Raw genomic sequence first — 19,138 nt, 5'->3', positions numbered from 1 at the left:
GTGGAAAAAACACTTTTTGCACTTGTGATAGTGTTGAAAAACCATTTTTCGCACTTGTGTTAGTATTGAAAAACCACTTTTCGCACTTGTGTTGGTGCAGGAAACCGCTTTTGCACTTGTATTAGTGTGGAAAAAACACTTTTCGCACTTGTGTTGGTGCAGGAAACCACTTTTGCACTTGTATTAGTGTGGAAAAACCACTTTTCGCACTTGTGTTAGTGTGGAAAAACCACTTTTCGCACTTGTGTTAGTGTTGAAAAACCACTTTTCGCACTTGTGTTAGTGTTGAAAAACCACTTTTCGCACTTGTATTAGTGTGGAAAAAACACTTTTTGCACTTGTGATAGTGTTGAAAAACCACTTTTCGCACTTGTGTTAGTGTTGAAAAACCACTTTTCGCACTTGTCTTGGTGCAGGAAACCACTTTCACACTTGTATTAGTGTGGAAAAACCACTTTTCGCACTTGTGTTAGTGTTGAAAAACCACTTTTCGCACTTGTGCTAGTGTTGAAAATCACTTTTTGCACTTGTGTTAGTGTTGCAAGACCACTTTTTGCACTTGTGTTAGTGTTGCAAAACCACTTGTCTCACTTTTGATGGTGTTTCAAAACCACTTTTCGCACTTGTGCTGGCATTGAAAACCACTTTACCCACAATTGTTGGTGTGGAAAACCGCTTTCCGCACTTGGGTTAGTGTTGCAAAACCACTTTACACACTTGTGCTGGCATTGAAAACCACTTTTCACACATGTGTAAGTATTGCAAAACCACTTTTCGCACTTGTGTTAGTGTTGCAAAACCACTTTTTGCACTTGTGTTAGTATTGCAAAACCACTTTTCGCACTTGTGTTAGTGTTGCAAAACCACTTTTTGCACTTGTGTGTGGAAAGTGGTTTTATGTTTCCACACTTGGTGTTGCAAAACCACTTGTCTCACTTGTGTTGGTGTTTCAAAACCACTTTTCGCACTTGTGCTGGCGTGGAAAACCACTCTCCACACTTGTGCTTGTGTTGAAAACCACTTTCCGCACATGCGCAAGTGTTGAAAACCACAATTCGCATTTGTCTTCGTGTTGCAAAACCAATTTCCACGCGTGTGCTGGCATTGAAAACCACTTTCCGCACTCGTGCTTGTGTTGAAAACCACTTTTCGCAATTGGGTTAGTGTTGCAAAACCACTTTCCGCACTCGTGCTAGTGTTGTAAACCATTATTCGCATTTGTGTTGGTGTTGCAAAAACCAATTTCCACACTTATGCTGGCGTTGAAAACCACTTTTCACACATGTGCTGGTATTGCAGAACCACTTTCCGCACTTGAGCTAATGTTGCAGAACCACTTTCTGCACTTGCGCTGACATTGAAAACCACTTTTTGCACTTGTGTTGGTGTTGCAAAACCACTTTCCACACTTGTGCTGGCATTCAAAACCACTTCTCACACATGTGCTAGTATTGCAAAACCACTTTCCGTGCTTGTGCTGGTGTTGAAAACCACTTTTCGCACTTGTGTTGGTGCAGGAAACCACTTTTGCACTTGTATTAGTGTGGGAAAAACACTTTTTGCACTTGTGATAGTGTTGAAAAACCACTTTTCTCACTTGTGTTATTGTTGAAAACCACATTTCGCACTTGTGTTGGTGCAGGAAACCACTTTTGCACTTGTATGAGTGTGGGAAAAACACTTTTTGCACTTGTGATAGTGTTGAAAAACCACTTTTGCACTTGTATTAGTGTGGAAAAACCACTTTTCGCACTTGTATTAGTGTTGAAAAACCACTTTTCGCACTTGTGTTAGTGTTGAAAAACCACTTTTCGCACTTGTGTTAGTGTTGAAAAACCACTTTTCGCACTTGTGTTGGTGCAGGAAACCACTTTTGCACTTGTATTAGTGTGGAAAAAACACTTTTTGCACTTGTGATAGTGTTGAAAAACCACTTTTCGCACTTGTGTTAGTGTTGAAAAACCACTTTTCGCACTTGTGTTGGTGCAGGAAACCACTTTTGCACTTGTATTAGTGTAGAAAAAACACTTTTTGCACTTGTGATAGTGTTGAAAAACCACTTTTCGCCCTTGTGTTAGTGTTGAAAAACCACCTTTCGCACTTGTGTTGGTGCAGGAAACCACTTTTGCACTTGTATTAGTGTGGAAAAACCACTTTTCGCACTTGTGTTAGTGTTGAAAAACCACTTTTCGCACTTGTGTTAGTGTTGAAAAACCACTTTTCGCACTTGTGTTGGTGCAGGAAACCACTTTTGCACTTGTATTAGTGTGGAAAAAACACTTTTCGCACTTGTGTTAGTGTTGAAAAACCATTTTTCGCACTTGTGTTAGTATTGAAAAACCACTTTTTGCACTTGTGTTGGTGCAGGAAACCACTTTTGCACTTGTATTAGTGTGGAAAAAACACTTTTTGCACTTGTGATAGTGTTGAAAAACCACTTTTCGCACTTGTGTTAGTGTTGAAAAACCACTTTTCGCACTTGTGTTGGTGCAGGAAACCACTTTTGCACTTGTATTAGTGTGGAAAAACCACTTTTCGCACTTGTGTTGGTGCAGGAAACCACTTTTGCACTTGTATTAGTGTGGAAAAACCACTTTTCGCACTTGTGTTAGTGTTGAAAAACCACTTTTCGCACTTGTGTTAGTGTTGAAAAACCACTTTTCGCACTTGGGTTGGTGCAGGAAACCACTTTTGCACTTGTATTAGTGTGGAAAAAACACTTTTTGCACTTGTGATAGTGTTGAAAAACCACTTTTTGCACTTGTGTTAGTGTTGAAAAACCACTTTTCGCACTTGTCTTGGTGCAGGAAACCACTTTTGCACTTGTATTAGTGTGGAAAAACCACTTTTCGCACTTGTGTTAGTGTTGAAAAACCACTTTTCGCACTTGTGTTAGTGTTGAAAAACCACTTTTTGCACTTGTGCTAGTGTTGAAAATCACTTTTTGCACTTGTGTTAGTGTTGCAAGACCACTTTTTGCACTTGTGTTAGTGTTGCAAAACCACTTTTCGCACTTGTGCTGGCATTGAAAACCACTTTACCCACAATTGTTGGTGTGGAAAACCACTTTTCGCACTTGTGTTAGTGTTGCAAAACCACTTTTCGCACTTGTGTTAGTGTTGAAAAACCACTTTTCGCACTTGGCTTGGTGCAGGAAACCACTTTTGCACTTGTATTAGTGTGGAAAAACCACTTTTCGCACTTGTGTTAGTGTTGAAAAACCACTTTTCGCACTTGTGTTAGTGTTGAAAAACCACTTTTTGCACTTGTGCTAGTGTTGAAAATCACTTTTTGCACTTGTGTTAGTGTTGCAAGACCACTTTTTGCACTTGTGTTAGTGTTGCAAAACCACTTTTCGCACTTGTGCTGGCATTGAAAACCACTTTACCCACAATTGTTGGTGTGGAAAACCACTTTTCGCACTTGTGTTAGTGTTGCAAAACCACTTTTCGCACTTGTGTTAGTGTTGAAAAACCACTTTTCGCACTTGTGTTAGTGTTGCAAGACCACTTTCCGCACTTGGGTTAGTGTTGCAAAACCACTTTACACACTTGTGCTGGCATTGAAAACCACTTTTCACACATGTGTAAGTATTGCAAAACCACTTTTCGCACTTGTGTTAGTGTTGCAAAACCACTTTTCGCACTTGTGTTAGTGTTGCAAAACCACTTTTTGCACTTGTGTGTGGAAAGTGGTTTTATGTTTCCACACTTGGTGTTGCAAAACCACTTGTCTCACTTGTGTTGGTGTTTCAAAACCACTTTTCGCACTTGTGCTGGCATGGAAAACCACTCTCCACACTTGTGCTTGTGTTGAAAACCACTTTCCGCACATGCGCAAGTGTTGAAAACCACAATTCGCATTTGTCTTCGTGTTGCAAAACCAATTTCCACGCGTGTGCTGGCATTGAAAACCACTTTCCGCACTCGTGCTTGTGTTGAAAACCACTTTTCGCAATTGGGTTAGTGTTGCAAAACCACTTTCTGCACTTGAGCTGATGTTGCAGAACCACTTTCTGCACTTGAGCTGATGTTGCAGAACCACTTTCTGCACTTGCGCTGACATTGAAAACCACTTTTTGCACTTGTGTTGGTGTTGCAAAACCACTTTTCGCACATGTGCTGGTATTGCAGAACCACTTTCTGCACTTGAGCTGATGTTGCAGAACCACTTTCTGCACTTGCGCTGACATTGAAAACCACTTTTTGCACTTGTGTTGGTGTTGCAAAACCACTTTCCACACTTGTGCTGGCATTCAAAACCACTTCTCACACATGTGCTAGTATTGCAAAACCACTTTCCGTGCTTGCGCTGGTGTTGAAAACCACTTTCCACACTTGTGCTGGCATTCAAAACCACTTCTCACACATGTGCTAGTATTGCAAAACCACTTTCCGTGCTTGTGCTGGTGTTGAAAACCACTTTTCGCACTTGTGTTGGTGCAGGGAACCACTTTTGCACTTGTATTAGTGTGGGAAAAACACTTTTTGCACTTGTGATAGTGTTGAAAAACCACTTTTCTCACTTGTGTTATTGTTGAAAACCACATTTCGCACTTGTGTTGGTGCAGGAAACCACTTTTGCACTTGTATGAGTGTGGGAAAAACACTTTTTGCACTTGTGATAGTGTTGAAAAACCACTTTTCGCACTTGTGTTAGTGTTGAAAAACCACTCTTCGCACTTGTGTTGGTGCAGGAAACCACTTTTGCACTTGTATTAGTGTGGAAAAACCACTTTTCGCACTTGTGTTGGTGTTGAAAAACCACTTTTCGCACTTGTGTTGGTGTTGAAAAACCACTTTTCGCACTTGTATTCGTGTGGAAAAACCACTTTTCGCACTTGTATTAGTGTTGAAAAACCACTTTTCGCACTTGTGTTGGTGCAGGAAACCACTTTTGCACTTGTATTAGTGTGGAAAAAACACTTTTTGCACTTGTGATAGTGTTGAAAAACCACTTTTCGCACTTGTGTTAGTGTTGAAAAACCACTTTTCGCACTTGTGTTGGTGCAGGAAACCACTTTTGCACTTGTAATAGTGTAGAAAAAACACTTTTTGCACTTGTGATAGTGTTGAAAAACCACTTTTCGCACTTGTGTTAGTGTTGAAAAACCACATTTCGCACTTGTGTTGGTGCAGGAAACCACTTTTGCACTTGTATTAGTGTGGAAAAACCACTTTTCGCACTTGTGTTAGTGTTGAAAAACCACTTTTCGCACTTGTGTTAGTGTTGAAAAACCACTTTTCGCACTTGTGTTGGTGCAGGAAACCACTTTTGCACTTGTATTAGTGTGGAAAAAACACTTTTCGCACTTGTGTTAGTGTTGAAAAACCACTTTTCGCACTTGTGTTGGTGTTGAAAAACCACTTTTCGCACTTGTATTCGTGTGGAAAAACCACTTTTCGCACTTGTGATAGTGTTGAAAAACCACTTTTCGCACTTGTGTTAGTGTTGAAAAACCACTTTTCGCACTTGTGTTGGTGCAGGAAACCACTTTTGCACTTGTATTAGTGTAGAAAAAACACTTTTTGCACTTGTGATAGTGTTGAAAAACCACTTTTCGCACTTGTGTTAGTGTTGAAAAACCACTTTTCGCACTTGTGTTGGTGCAGGAAACCACTTTCGCACTTGTGTTAGTGTTGAAAAACCACCTTTCGCACTTGTGTTGGTGCAGGAAACCACTTTTGCACTTGTATTAGTGTGGAAAAACCACTTTTCGCACTTGTGTTAGTGTTGAAAAACCACTTTTCGCACTTGTGTTAGTGTTGAAAAACCACTTTTCGCACTTGTGTTGGTGCAGGAAACCACTTTTGCACTTGTATTAGTGTGGAAAAAACAAAATCGCACTTGTGTTAGTGTTGAAAAACCATTTTTCGCACTTGTGTTAGTATTGAAAAACCACTTTTCGCACTTGTGTTGGTGCAGGAAACCACTTTTGCACTTGTATTAGTGTGGAAAAAACACTTTTTGCACTTGTGATAGTGTTGAAAAACCACTTTTCGCACTTGTGTTAGTGTTGAAAAACCACTTTTCGCACTTGTGTTGGTGCAGGAAACCACTTTTGCACTTGTATTAGTGTGGAAAAACCACTTTTCGCACTTGTGTTGGTGCAGGAAACCACTTTTGCACTTGTATTAGTGTGGAAAAACCACTTTTCGCACTTGTGTTAGTGTTGAAAAACCACTTTTCGCACTTGTGTTAGTGTTGAAAAACCACTTTTCGCACTTGGGTTGGTGCAGGAAACCACTTTTGCACTTGTATTAGTGTGGAAAAAACACTTTTTGCACTTGTGATAGTGTTGAAAAAACACTTTTCGCACTTGTGTTAGTGTTGAAAAACCATTTTTCGCACTTGTGTTAGTATTGAAAAACCACTTTTCGCACTTGTGTTGGTGCAGGAAACCACTTTTGCACTTGTATTAGTGTGGAAAAAACACTTTTTGCACTTGTGATAGTGTTGAAAAACCACTTTTCGCACTTGTGTTAGTGTTGAAAAACCACTTTTCGCACTTGTGTTGGTGCAGGAAACCACTTTTGCACTTGTATTAGTGTGGAAAAACCACTTTTCGCACTTGTGTTGGTGCAGGAAACCACTTTTGCACTTGTATTAGTGTGGAAAAACCACTTTTCGCACTTGTGTTAGTGTTGAAAAACCACTTTTCGCACTTGGGTTGGTGCAGGAAACCACTTTTGCACTTGTATTAGTGTGGAAAAAACACTTTTTGCACTTGTGATAGTGTTGAAAAAACACTTTTCGCACTTGTGTTAGTGTTGAAAAACCACTTTTCGCACTTGTCATGGTGCAGGAAACCACTTTTGCACTTGTATTAGTGTGGAAAAACCACTTTTCGCACTTGTGTTAGTGTTGAAAAACCACTTTTCGCACTTGTGTTAGTGTTGAAAAACCACTTTTTGCACTTGTGCTAGTGTTGAAAATCACTTTTTGCACTTGTGTTAGTGTTGCAAGACCACTTTTTGCACTTGTGTTAGTGTTGCAAAACCACTTGTCTCACTTTTGTTGGTGTTTCAAAACCACTTTTCGCACTTGTGCTGGCATTGAAAACCACTTTACCCACAATTGTTGGTGTGGAAAACCGCTTTCCGCACTTGGGTTAGTGTTGCAAAACCACTTTACACACTTGTGCTGGCATTGAAAACCACTTTTCACACATGTGTAAGTATTGCAAAACCACTTTTCGCACTTGTGTTAGTGTTGCAAAACCACTTTTTGCACTTGTGTTAGTATTGCAAAAGCACTTTTCGCACTTGTGTTAGTGTTGCAAAACCACTTTTTGCACTTGTGTGTGGAAAGTGGTTTTATGTTTCCACACTTGGTGTTGCAAAACCACTTGTCTCACTTGTGTTGGTGTTTCAAAACCACTTTTCGCACATGTGCTGGTGTGGAAAACCACTCTCCACACTTGTGCTTGTGTTGAAAACCACTTTCCGCACATGCGCAAGTGTTGAAAACCACAATTCGCATTTGTCTTCGTGTTGCAAAACCAATTTCCACGCGTGTGCTGGCATTGAAAACCACTTTCCGCACTCGTGCTTGTGTTGAAAACCACTTTTCGCAATTGGGTTAGTGTTGGAAAACCACTTTCCGCACTTGTGCTAGTGTTGTAAACCATTATTCGCATTTGTGTTGGTGTTGCAAAAACCAATTTCCACACTTATGCTGGCGTTGAGAACCACTTTTCACACATGTGCTGGTATTGCAGAACCACTTTCCGCACTTGAGCTAATGTTGCAGAACCACTTTCTGCACTTGCGCTGGCATTGAAAACCACTTTTTGCACTTGTGTTGGTGTTGCAAAACCACTTTCCACACTTGTGCTGGCATTCAAAACCACTTTTCACACATGTGCTAGTATTGCAAAACCACTTTCCGTGCTTGTGCTGGTGTTGAAAACCACTTTTCGCACTTGTGTTGGTGCAGGAAACCACTTTTGCACTTGTATTAGTGTGGAAAAAACACTTTTTGCATTTGTGATAGTGTTGAAAAACCACTTTTCTCACTTGTGTTCGTGTTGAAAACCACATTTCGCACATGTGTTGGTGCAGGAAACCACTTTTGCACTTGTATTGGTGTGGGAAAAACACTTTTTGCACTTGTGATAGTGTTGAAAAACCACTTTTCGCACTTGTGTTGGTGCAGGAAACCACTTTTGCACTTGTATTAGTGTGGAAAAACCACTTTTCGCACTTATGTTAGTGTTGAAAAACCACTTTTCGCACTTGTGTTGGTGTTGAAAAACCACTTTTCGCACTTGTGTTGGTGCAGGAAACCACTTTTGCACTTGTATTAGTGTGGAAAAACCACTTTTCGCACTTGTATTAGTGTTGAAAAACCACTTTTCGCACTTGTGTTAGTGTTGAAAAACCACTTTTCGCACTTGTGTTAGTGTTGAAAAACCACTTTTCGCACTTGTGTTGGTGCAGGAAACCACTTTTGCACTTGTATTAGTGTGGAAAAAACACTTTTTGCACTTGTGATAGTGTTGAAAAACCACTTTTCGCACTTGTGTTAGTGTTGAAAAACCACTTTTCGCACTTGTGTTGGTGCAGGAAACCACTTTTGCACTTGTAATAGTGTAGAAAAAACACTTTTTGCACTTGTGATAGTGTTGAAAAACCACTTTTCGCACTTGTGTTAGTGTTGAAAAACCACCTTTCGCACTTGTGTTGGTGCAGGAAACCACTTTTGCACTTGTATTAGTGTGGAAAAACCACTTTTCGCACTTGTGTTAGTGTTGAAAAACCATTTTTCGCACTTGTGTTAGTATTGAAAAACCACTTTTCGCACTTGTGTTAGTGTTGAAAAACCACTTTTCGCACTTGGGTTGGTGCAGGAAACCACTTTTGCACTTGTATTAGTGTGGAAAAAACACTTTTTGCACTTGTGATAGTGTTGAAAAACCACTTTTCGCACTTGTGTTAGTGTTGAAAAACCACTTTTCGCACTTGTCTTGGTGCAGGAAACCACTTTCGCACTTGTATTAGTGTGGAAAAACCACTTTTCGCACTTGTGTTAGTGTTGAAAAACCACTTTTCGCACTTGTGTTAGTGTTGAAAAACCACTTTTTGCACTTGTGCTAGTGTTGAAAATCACTTTTTGCACTTGTGTTAGTGTTGCAAGACCACTTTTTGCACTTGTGTTAGTGTTGCAAAACCACTTGTCTCACTTTTGTTGGTGTTTCAAAACCAATTTTCGCACTTGTGCTGGCATTGAAAACCACTTTACCCACAATTGTTGGTGTGGAAAACCGCTTTCCGCACTTGGGTTAGTGTTGCAAAACCACTTTACACACTTGTGCTGGCATTGAAAACCACTTTTCACACATGTGTAAGTATTGCAAAACCACTTTTCGCACTTGTGTTAGTGTTGCAAAACCACTTTTTGCACTTGTGTTAGTATTGCAAAAGCACTTTTCGCACTTGTGTTAGTGTTGCAAAACCACTTTTTGCACTTGTGTGTGGAAAGTGGTTTTATGTTTCCACACTTGGTGTTGCAAAACCACTTGTCTCACTTGTGTTGGTGTTTCAAAACCACTTTTCGCACATGTGCTGGTGTGGAAAACCACTCTCCACACTTGTGCTTGTGTTGAAAACCACTTTCCGCACATGCGCAAGTGTTGAAAACCACAATTCGCATTTGTCTTCGTGTTGCAAAACCAATTTCCACGCGTGTGCTGGCATTGAAAACCACTTTCCGCACTCGTGCTTGTGTTGAAAACCACTTTTCGCAATTGGGTTAGTGTTGGAAAACCACTTTCCGCACTCGTGCTAGTGTTGTAAACCATTATTCGCATTTGTGTTGGTGTTGCAAAAACCAATTTCCACACTTATGCTGGCGTTGAGAACCACTTTTCACACATGTGCTGGTATTGCAGAACCACTTTCCGCACTTGAGCTAATGTTGCAGAACCACTTTCTGCACTTGCGCTGGCATTGAAAACCACTTTTTGCACTTGTGTTGGTGTTGCAAAACCACTTTTCGCACTTGTGTTGGTGCAGGAAACCACTTTCGCACTTGTGTTAGTGTTGAAAAACCACCTTTCGCACTTGTGTTGGTGCAGGAAACCACTTTTGCACTTGTAATAGTGTAGAAAAAACACTTTTTGCACTTGTGATAGTGTTGAAAAACCACTTTTCGCACTTGTGTTAGTGTTGAAAAACCACTTTTCGCACTTGTGTTGGTGCAGGAAACCACTTTCGCACTTGTGTTAGTGTTGAAAAACCACCTTTCGCACTTGTGTTGGTGCAGGAAACCACTTTTGCACTTGTATTAGTGTGGAAAAACCACTTTTCGCACTTGTGTTAGTGTTGAAAAACCACTTTTCGCACTTGTGTTAGTGTTGAAAAACCACTTTTCGCACTTGGGTTGGTGCAGGAAACCACTTTTGCACTTGTATTAGTGTGGAAAAAACACTTTTTGCACTTGTGATAGTGTTGAAAAAACACTTTTCGCACTTGTGTTAGTGTTGAAAAACCACTTTTCGCACTTGTCATGGTGCAGGAAACCACTTTTGCACTTGTATTAGTGTGGAAAAACCACTTTTCGCACTTGTGTTAGTGTTGAAAAACCACTTTTCGCACTTGTGTTAGTGTTGAAAAACCACTTTTTGCACTTGTGCTAGTGTTGAAAATCACTTTTTGTACTTGTGTTAGTGTTGCAAGACCACTTTTTGCACTTGTGTTAGTGTTGCAAAACCACTTGTCTCACTTTTGTTGGTGTTTCAAAACCACTTTTCGCACTTGTGCTGGCATTGAAAACCACTTTACCCACAATTGTTGGTGTGGAAAACCGCTTTCCGCACTTGGGTTAGTGTTGCAAAACCACTTTACACACTTGTGCTGGCATTGAAAACCACTTTTCACACATGTGTAAGTATTGCAAAACCACTTTTCGCACTTGTGTTAGTGTTGCAAAACCACTTTTTGCACTTGTGTTAGTATTGCAAAAGCACTTTTCGCACTTGTGTTAGTGTTGCAAAACCACTTTTTGCACTTGTGTGTGGAAAGTGGTTTTATGTTTCCACACTTGGTGTTGCAAAACCACTTGTCTCACTTGTGTTGGTGTTTCAAAACCACTTTTCGCACATGTGCTGGTGTGGAAAACCACTCTCCACACTTGTGCTTGTGTTGAAAACCACTTTCCGCACATGCGCAAGTGTTGAAAACCACAATTCGCATTTGTCTTCGTGTTGCAAAACCAATTTCCACGCGTGTGCTGGCATTGAAAACCACTTTCCGCACTCGTGCTTGTGTTGAAAACCACTTTTCGCAATTGGGTTAGTGTTGGAAAACCACTTTCCGCACTCGTGCTAGTGTTGTAAACCATTATTCGCATTTGTGTTGGTGTTGCAAAAACCAATTTCCACACTTATGCTGGCGTTGAGAACCACTTTTCACACATGTGCTGGTATTGCAGAACCACTTTCCGCACTTGAGCTAATGTTGCAGAACCACTTTCTGCACTTGCGCTGGCATTGAAAACCACTTTTTGCACTTGTGTTGGTGTTGCAAAACCACTTTCCACACTTGTGCTGGCATTCAAAACCACTTTTCACACATGTGCTAGTATTGCAAAACCACTTTCCGTGCTTGTGCTGGTGTTGAAAACCACTTTTCGCACTTGTGTTGGTGCAGGAAATCACTTTTGCACTTGTATTAGTGTGGAAAAAACACTTTTTGCATTTGTGATAGTGTTGAAAAACCACTTTTCTCACTTGTGTTCGTGTTGAAAACCACATTTCGCACTTGTGTTGGTGCAGGAAACCACTTTTGCACTTGTATTGGTGTGGGAAAAACACTTTTTGCACTTGTGATAGTGTTGAAAAACCACTTTTCACACTTGTGTTGGTGCAGGAAACCACTTTTGCACTTGTATTAGTGTGGAAAAACCACTTTTCGCACTTATGTTAGTGTTGAAAAACCACTTTTCGCACTTGTGTTGGTGTTGAAAAACCACTTTTCGCACTTGTGTTGGTGCAGGAAACCACTTTTGCACTTGTATTAGTGTGGAAAAACCACTTTTCGCACTTGTATTAGTGTTGAAAAACCACTTTTCGCACTTGTGTTAGTGTTGAAAAACCACTTTTCGCACTTGTGTTGGTGCAGGAAACCACTTTTGCACTTGTATTAGTGTGGAAAAAACACTTTTTGCACTTGTGATAGTGTTGAAAAACCACTTTTCGCACTTGTGTTAGTGTTGAAAAACCACTTTTCGCACTTGTGTTGGTGCAGGAAACCACTTTTGCACTTGTAATAGTGTAGAAAAAACACTTTTTGCACTTGTGATAGTGTTGAAAAACCACTTTTCGCACTTGTGTTAGTGTTGAAAAACCACCTTTCGCACTTGTGTTGGTGCAGGAAACCACTTTTGCACTTGTATTAGTGTGGAAAAACCACTTTTCGCACTTGTGTTAGTGTTGAAAAACCATTTTTCGCACTTGTGTTAGTATTGAAAAACCACTTTTCGCACTTGTGTTAGTGTTGAAAAACCACTTTTCGCACTTGGGTTGGTGCAGGAAACCACTTTTGCACTTGTATTAGTGTGGAAAAAACACTTTTTGCACTTGTGATAGTGTTGAAAAACCACTTTTCGCACTTGTGTTAGTGTTGAAAAACCACTTTTCGCACTTGTCTTGGTGCAGGAAACCACTTTCGCACTTGTATTAGTGTGGAAAAACCACTTTTCGCACTTGTGTTAGTGTTGAAAAACCACTTTTCGCACTTGTCTTGGTGCAGGAAACCACTTTCGCACTTGTGTTAGTGTTGAAAAATCACCTTTCGCACTTGTGTTGGTGCAGGAAACCACTTTTGCACTTGTAATAGTGTAGAAAAAACACTTTTTGCACTTGTGATAGTGTTGAAAAACCACTTTTCGCACTTGTGTTAGTGTTGAAAAACCACTTTTCGCACTTGTGTTGGTGCAGGAAACCACTTTCGCACTTGTGTTAGTGTTGAAAAACCACCTTTCGCACTTGTGTTGGTGCAGGAAACCACTTTTGCACTTGTATTAGTGTGGAAAAACCACTTTTCGCACTTGTGTTAGTGTTGAAAAACCACTTTTCGCACTTGTGTTGGTGCAGGAAACCACTTTTGCACTTGTATTAGTGTGGAAAAACCACTTTTCGCACTTGTGTTGGTGCAGGAAACCACTTTTGCACTTGTATTAGTGTGGAAAAACCACTTTTCGCACTTGTGTTAGTGTTGAAAAACCACTTTTCGCACTTGTGTTAGTGTTGAAAAACCACTTTTCGCACTTGGGTTGGTGCAGGAAACCACTTTTGCACTTGTATTAGTGTGGAAAAAACACTTTTTGCACTTGTGATAGTGTTGAAAAAACACTTTTCGCACTTGTGTTAGTGTTGAAAAACCACTTTTCGCACTTGTCATGGTGCAGGAAACCACTTTTGCACTTGTATTAGTGTGGAAAAACCACTTTTCGCACTTGTGTTAGTGTTGAAAAACCACTTTTCGCACTTGTGTTAGTGTTGAAAAACCACTTTTTGCACTTGTGCTAGTGTTGAAAATCACTTTTTGCACTTGTGTTAGTGTTGCAAGACCACTTTTTGCACTTGTGTTAGTGTTGCAAAACCACTTGTCTCACTTTTGTTGGTGTTTCAAAACCACTTTTCGCACTTGTGCTGGCATTGAAAACCACTTTACCCACAATTGTTGGTGTGGAAAACCGCTTTCCGCACTTGGGTTAGTGTTGCAAAACCACTTTACACACTTGTGCTGGCATTGAAAACCACTTTTCACACATGTGTAAGTATTGCAAAACCACTTTTCGCACTTGTGTTAGTGTTGCAAAACCACTTTTTGCACTTGTGTTAGTATTGCAAAAGCACTTTTCGCACTTGTGTTAGTGTTGCAAAACCACTTTTTGCACTTGTGTGTGGAAAGTGGTTTTATGTTTCCACACTTGGTGTTGCAAAACCACTTGTCTCACTTGTGTTGGTGTTTCAAAACCACTTTTCGCACATGTGCTGGTGTGGAAAACCACTCTCCACACTTGTGCTTGTGTTGAAAACCACTTTCCGCACATGCGCAAGTGTTGAAAACCACAATTCGCATTTGTCTTCGTGTTGCAAAACCAATTTCCACGCGTGTGCTGGCATTGAAAACCACTTTCCGCACTCGTGCTTGTGTTGAAAACCACTTTTCGCAATTGGGTTAGTGTTGGAAAACCACTTTCCGCACTCGTGCTGGTGTTGTAAACCATTATTCGCATTTGTGTTGGTGTTGCAAAAACCAATTTCCACACTTATGCTGGCGTTGAGAACCACTTTTCACACATGTGCTGGTATTGCAGAACCACTTTCCGCACTTGAGCTAATGTTGCAGAACCACTTTCTGCACTTGCGCTGGCATTGAAAACCACTTTTTGCACTTGTGTTGGTGTTGCAAAACCACTTTCCACACTTGTGCTGGCATTCAAAACCACTTTTCACACATGTGCTAGTATTGCAAAACCACTTTCCGTGCTTGTGCTGGTGTTGAAAACCACTTTTCGCACTTGTGTTGGTGCAGGAAACCACTTTTGCACTTGTATTAGTGTGGAAAAAACACTTTTTGCATTTGTGATAGTGTTGAAAAACCACTTTTCTCACTTGTGTTCATGTTGAAAACCACATTTCGCACTTGTGTTGGTGCAGGAAACCACTTTTGCACTTGTATTGGTGTGGGAAAAACACTTTTTGCACTTGTGATAGTGTTGAAAAACCACTTTTCGCACTTGTGTTGGTGCAGGAAACCACTTTTGCACTTGTATTAGTGTGGAAAAACCACTTTTCGCACTTATGTTAGTGTTGAAAAACCACTTTTCGCACTTGTGTTGGTGTTGAAAAACCACTTTTCGCACTTGTGTTGGTGCAGGAAACCACTTTTGCACTTGTATTAGTGTGGAAAAACCACTTTTCGCACTTGTATTAGTGTTGAAAAACCACTTTTCGCACTTGTGTTAGTGTTGAAAAACCACTTTTCGCACTTGTGTTAGTGTTGAAAAACCACTTTTCGCACTTGTGTTGGTGCAGGAAACCACTTTTGCACTTGTATTAGTGTGGAAAAAACACTTTTTGCACTTGTGATAGTGTTGAAAAACCACTTTTCGCACTTGTGTTAGTGTTGAAAAACCACTTTTCGCACTTGTGTTGGTGCAGGAAACCACTTTTGCACTTGTAATAGTGTAGAAAAAACACTTTTTGCACTCGTGATAGTGTTGAAAAACCACTTTTCGCACTTGTGTTAGTGTTGAAAAACCACCTTTCGCACTTGTGTTGGTGCAGGAAACCACTTTTGCACTTGTATTAGTGTGGGAAAACCACTTTTCGTACTTGTGTTAGTGTTGAAAAACCATTTTTCGCACTTGTGTTAGTATTGAAAAACCACTTTTCGCACTTGTGTTAGTGTTGAAAAACCACTTTTCGCACTTGGGTTGGTGCAGGAAACCACTTTTGCACTTGTATTAGTGTGGAAAAAACACTTTTTGCACTTGTGATAGTGTTGAAAAACCACTTTTCGCACTTGTGTTAGTGTTGAAAAACCACTTTTCGCACTTGTCTTGGTGCAGGAAACCACTTTCGCACTTGTATTAGTGTGGAAAAACCACTTTTCGCACTTGTGTTAGTGTTGAAAAACCACTTTTCGCACTTGGGTTGGTGCAGGAAACCACTTTTGCACTTGTATTAGTGTGGAAAAAACACTTTTTGCACTTGTGATAGTGTTGAAAAACCACTTTTCGCACTTGTGTTAGTGTTGAAAAACCACTTTTCGCACTTGTCTTGGTGCAGGAAACCACTTTCGCACTTGTATTAGTGTGGAAAAACCACTTTTCGCACTTGTGTTAGTGTTGAAAAACCACTTTTCGCACTTGTGTTAGTGTTGAAAAACCACTTTTCGCACTTGTGTTGGTGCAGGAAACCACTTTTGCACTTGTATTAGTGTGGAAAAAACACTTTTTGCACTTGTGATAGTGTTGAAAAACCACCTTTCGCACTTGTGTTGGTGCAGGAAACCACTTTTGCACTTGTATTAGTGTGGAAAAACCACCTTTCGCACTTGTGTTAGTGTTGAAAAACCACTTTCCGCACTTGAGCTAATGTTGCAGAACCAATTTCCACACTTATGCTGGCGTTGAGAACCACTTTTCACACATGTGCTGGTATTGCAGGACCACTTTCCGCACTTGAGCTAATGTTGCAGAACCACTTTCTGCACTTGCGCTGGCATTGAAAACCACTTTTTGCACTTGTGTTGGTGTTGCAAAACCACTTTCCACACTTGTGCTGGCATTCAAAACCACTTTTCACACATGTGATAGTATTGCAAAACCACTTTCCGTGCTTGTGCTGGTGTTGAAAACCACTTTTCGCACTTGTGTTGGTGCAGGAAACCACTTTTGCACTTGTATTAGTGTGGAAAAAACACTTTTTGCATTTGTGATAGTGTTGAAAAACCACTTTTCTCACTTGTGTTGCTGCAGGAAACCACTTTTGCACTTGTATTGGTGTGGGAAAAACACTTTTTGCACTTGTGATAGTGTTGAAAAGCCACTTTTCGCACCTGTGTTAGTGTTGAAAAACCACTTTTCGCACTTGTGTTGGTGCAGGAAACCACTTTTTCACTTGTATTAGTGTGGAAAAACCACTTTTCGCACTTGTGTTAGTGTTGAAAAATCACTTTTCGCATTTGTGTTGGTGTTGAAAAACCACTTTTCGCACTTGTGTTGGTGCAGGAAACCACTTTTGCACTTGTATTAGTGTGGAAAAACCACTTTTCGCACTTGCATTAGTGTTGAAAAACCACTTTTCGCACTTGTGTTAGTGTTGAAAAACCACTTTTCGCACTTGTGTTAGTGTTGAAAAACCACTTTTCGCACTTGTGTTGGTGCAGGAAACCACTTTTGCACTTGTATTAGTGTGGAAAAAACACTTTTTGCACTTGTGATAGTGTTGAAAAACCACTTTTCGCACTAGTGTTAGTGTTGAAAAACCACTTTTCGCACTTGTGTTAGTGTTGAAAAACCACCTTTCGCACTTGTGTTGGTGCAGGAAACCACTTTTGCACTTGTATTAGTGTGGAAAAACCACCTTTCGCACTTGTGTTAGTGTTGAAAAACCACTTTCCGCACTTGAGCTAATGTTGCAGAACCACTTTCTGCACTTGCGCTGGCATTGAAAACCACTTTTTGCACTTGTGTTGGTGTTGCAAAACCACTTTCCGCACTTGAGCTAATGTTGCAGAACCACTTTCTGCACTTGCGCTGGCATTGAAAACCACTTTTTGCACTTGTGTTGGTGTTGCAAAACCACTTTCCACACTTGTGCTGGCATTCAAAACCACTTTTCACACATGTGCTAGTATTGCAAAACCACTTTCCGTGCTTGTGCTGGTGTTGAAAACCACTTTTCGCACTTGTGTTGGTGCAGGAAACCACTTTTGCACTTGTATTAGTGTGGAAAAAACACTTTTTGCATTTGTGATAGTGTTGAAAAACCACTTTTCTCACTTGTGTTCGTGTTGAAAACCACATTTCGCACTTGTGTTGGTGCAGGAAACCACTTTTGCACTTGTATTGGTGTGGGAAAAACACTTTTTGCACTTGTGATAGTGTTGAAAAACCACTTTTCACACTTGTGTTGGTGCAGGAAACCACTTTTGCACTTGTATTAGTGTGGAAAAACCACTTTTCGCACTTATGTTAGTGTTGAAAAACCACTTTTCGCACTTGTGTTGGTGTTGAAAAACCACTTTTCGCACTTGTGTTGGTGCAGGAAACCACTTTTGCACTTGTATTAGTGTGGAAAAACCACTTTTCGCATTTGTATTAGTGTTGAAAAACCACTTTTCGCACTTGTGTTAGTGTTGAAAAACCACTTTTCGCACTTGTGTTGGTGCAGGAAACCACTTTTGCACTTGTATTAGTGTGGAAAAAACACTTTTTGCACTTGTGATAGTGTTGAAAAACCACTTTTCGCACTTGTGTTAGTGTTGAAAAACCACTTTTCGCACTTGTGTTGGTGCAGGAAACCACTTTTGCACTTGTAATAGTGTAGAAAAAACACTTTTTGCACATGTGATAGTGTTGAAAAACCACTTTTCGCACTTGTGTTAGTGTTGAAAAACCACCTTTCGCACTTGTGTTGGTGCAGGAAACCACTTTTGCACTTGTATTAGTGTGGAAAAACCACCTTTCGCACTTGTGTTAGTGTTGAAAAACCACTTTCCGCACTTGAGCTAATGTTGCAGAACCAATTTCCACACTTATGCTGGCGTTGAGAACCACTTTTCACACATGTGCTGGTATTGCAGAACCACTTTCCGCACTTGAGCTAATGTTGCAGAACCACTTTCTGCACTTGCGCTGGCATTGAAAACCACTTTTTGCACTTGTGTTGGTGTTGCAAAACCACTTTCCACACTTGTGCTGGCATTCAAAACCACTTTTCACACATGTGATAGTATTGCAAAACCACTTTCCGTGCTTGTGCTGGTGTTGAAAACCACTTTTCGCACTTGTGTTGGTGCAGGAAACCACTTTTGCACTTGTATTAGTGTGGAAAAAACACTTTTTGCATTTGTGATAGTGTTGAAAAACCACTTTTCTCACTTGTGTTGCTGCAGGAAACCACTTTTGCACTTGTATTGGTGTGGGAAAAACACTTTTTGCACTTGTGATAGTGTTGAAAAGCCACTTTTCGCACCTGTGTTAGTGTTGAAAAACCACTTTTCGCACTTGTGTTGGTGCAGGAAACCACTTTTTCACTTGTATTAGTGTGGAAAAACCACTTTTCGCACTTGTGTTAGTGTTGAAAAATCACTTTTCGCATTTGTGTTGGTGTTGAAAAACCACTTTTCGCACTTGTGTTGGTGCAGGAAACCACTTTTGCACTTGTATTAGTGTGGAAAAACCACTTTTCGCACTTGCATTAGTGTTGAAAAACCACTTTTCGCACTTGTGTTAGTGTTGAAAAACCACTTTTCGCACTTGTGTTAGTGTTGAAAAACCACTTTTCGCACTTGTGTTGGTGCAGGAAACCACTTTTGCACTTGTATTAGTGTGGAAAAAACACTTTTTGCACTTGTGATAGTGTTGAAAAACCACTTTTCGCACTAGTGTTAGTGTT

Source organism: Myxine glutinosa, chromosome 1 (genome assembly GCF_964187855.1).
Source record: "Myxine glutinosa chromosome 1, kmMyxGlut1.1, whole genome shotgun sequence".
In the NCBI taxonomy this organism is placed as follows: Eukaryota; Metazoa; Chordata; class Myxini; order Myxiniformes; family Myxinidae; genus Myxine; species Myxine glutinosa.
This window is presented reverse-complemented; position numbering follows the sequence as displayed.